Raw genomic sequence first — 2,994 nt, 5'->3', positions numbered from 1 at the left:
AAAATGGCGGCTGGCGTCTCTATAGGGTATAGATCGTATCGCTGCAGAAACAATTCCTTAAATTCAAGCCAGGTTATTCCAGCATAGCAAATCTGGGACAGCCACTGCGATGCGCCTCCATTTAGGGAGCTGCTAAGTGCACTACCTTCTAAGGGATTTTCGGACATTATCATGTCTGCTGTTTTACACCATGCAGACGCGTCCGCGCTCGTGTCGTCAGGGTCGAACTTTGGCAACACAATTATTTTTTCTTTATGAGACTCTGCATATGGCACTTGCATAACTTTTATCAATTCCATAAAAGTACGATTCTGTGACTCAAACAGAGTTCGCCAATCATTGTCAGAATGTCTTTGGGGCGAGGCCAATCCCACTTCTGATATCAGAGAAGGGTTATATAATTCGCGCGGTGTGACGCGCTGTTCGGCCATTTTTTTATTGAGCACAGCAATTCGCAGTTGTAGTGTTGCCTTTGACTTCATGAAGCAGACTGACTTGCATCACTGCTCTCTCGAGGCTCGTTGCCTTACTCGTTCTACTCTTCCTTTTTGTTCTTTGACATTTCCTTTTCTCAACTGCCTAGACAACAACAATGCGCTTTGCTCGGCTATAGCCTGCTCTTATTATAGCCTGCAAACCGATCACATGGCACATTCTCTTTGTATTTGTTTTACACACAACATCATTTAATGATTCTTCATTTCTTTCATTCATTTCTTTATTTAAGTGTTATTCTTCTACACGGCCTTCCTGGCTCTTACACGTACTCGTGTAGTATCTTATCATAATGAAATTAGCAAAACAAAACTTATTCAAATAAAACTTATTCAAATAAAACTTATTCAAACGTCGGCTTCATGCCTTGCTCAATATACCTTTTTTTATACTACTTATAGTCAATCAATTCAAGTATTACGCTTCAATTTATCATAAGTTTATCGTTACTTCGTTTATTTAACACTTCTTTGCAAGATATGTCTTCAAATGACGGTTTTGCAGGCATTCACACACATTTGCGGCTGTGCCAACCAGTAGCTCGTACTCTTCTGCGAAAACCCGAACATCTAGATATCTCTCTATCATACCACAACTCATGGACTCCACTTGCCCTTGCAACATGATCACTTTAAGTCACATGTTCTCTACCACGACAACCGCGCCGCACGCCATGATAGACACCCTCCGTCTACACTTGTGCCATCGGTATGACTTAGTGGTACCGGCATGGTCCTTGTGTATGACACTACTACATCGTCACTGGTGGGGCTTGGGCTTTGGCCAATACTTTCTTCTGCATTATCACCCTCCACATCTTCCAACTCTGCAGTAACTTGACTATCTGGTAACGGTCGCAAATATTCATGGGCATACTTGTATGTCCTCTTACTTATCAAGGACTTTAATTTATATCGGTCACCATCAAGCACTTCAATCACGACAAACGGTCCCTTAAATTTAGGGTCAAGCTTTGTTTGGTGCCGCTCTTCACTTTTGAGCAAAACATGATCTCCAATCTTATGCTTAACTATCTTTGCCTTATTTTGATCAAATCTAGCTTTATCATAGTTAGCATTTTTTAACATATTTTCTTTGGCCTGCTTTCTTAAACAATCAACATCAACTTTTTCTTCATTTATTATTGGCACTAAGCGTAGTGGTCTAGCCTCTTTGCCTATCAATAATTCCAATGGACTAACTTTTGTTACTCGATTTGTCGTGCAATTTATGGCCAACTGTACTTCATCTAATGCTTCTTGCCAGGAACGCTCGCTCGTTTCAACTGCTGTCAGCATATTTTTCATAGTGCCCATTACGCGCTCTACCTGTCCATTCGCACGACTCGCTCCCGTAACTATCAAATGTAAATTAATGTTTTGTGATGAACAAAATTCTCGAAAAGCGGCGCTGGCAAAGCTCCTACCATGATCAGCAATAATACGCGTAGGTACGCCAAAAATGGATATTGCTGATTTGACCGCTTTTATACAACTTTCCGTGTCCAAATTTAATGTGTGATAAAAGTAAACAAATTTAGTAAATGCGTCTACTTGTACTATGACATACTCCTTCAAATCGTTTTTGCCACTTATATCAATGTGTATCGGATGCATTTCTGCCTGAATCTTGCCCGAGGATGACTTTGATACCTTGCACGTTATACAGTTTTCTACAAACCTACGCACATATTTTGACATATTCTCGAACCAATAGTAGGTGTATACCTTATCTAATGTTTTCTCCCAACCTAAATGCATTATGGCTTCGTGTACGTGATTTATTACGGACCACCTATATGCTCTTCTTTGAATCTTTCTATGCAGTATACCAGATCTCATTTCATACGTTCTTGCCATGTCCTCATTAAGCTCATTATTGTGCAATTTAGAAATTAAAACAGACAAATCTGGATCTCGCTTTTGTTCAGCAATCAGCCAATTGTCAGTCAGCTCAGCCAAGTCTACACGTTTCTCAGTAATATTTTTGACGGTCTTTGCTTCAGCAGGGATAGGATTTCTTGAAAGAAAATCTGCATGCAACATGCGATTCGCTTTCCTGTATTCGACTGTGAAGTCGAATGATTGTAAATATGCCCACCATCTATGCACCCGTGGAGTTAAATCAATTTTGGAACGACTAGCCTTTAATGAGTTACAATCCGTATACACTATAAATTTCTTTCCATGAAGATAATGACGGAAATGTTTAACTGCATTAAATACGGCTAGCGTCTCCAACTCGTACGAGTGATACTTGGATTCCGTACTGGTTGTGCACTTGCTATAATACTCATGTATCATGTATCTTCCGAGAATTAGGTTTAATTTCACCATCTTCGACTTGATAACCCAAATATTCAACATTAGGTTTCAGGAATGTGCATTTCTTTACATTGAAAGAAAATCCGGCGTTGGTCAGAAGTTCCAATACCACCTTTAATCTATGAAATGCCTCTTCTTTAGTGCCTGCTACAATCAACACATCATCGATGTAAAC

The sequence above is a fragment of the Scaptodrosophila lebanonensis genome, unplaced genomic scaffold (assembly GCF_003285725.1).
Source record: "Scaptodrosophila lebanonensis strain 11010-0011.00,11010-0021.00 unplaced genomic scaffold, SlebRS2 tig00000202-arrow-arrow-pilon, whole genome shotgun sequence".
Lineage (NCBI taxonomy): Eukaryota > Metazoa > Arthropoda > Insecta > Diptera > Drosophilidae > Scaptodrosophila > Scaptodrosophila lebanonensis.
This window is presented reverse-complemented; position numbering follows the sequence as displayed.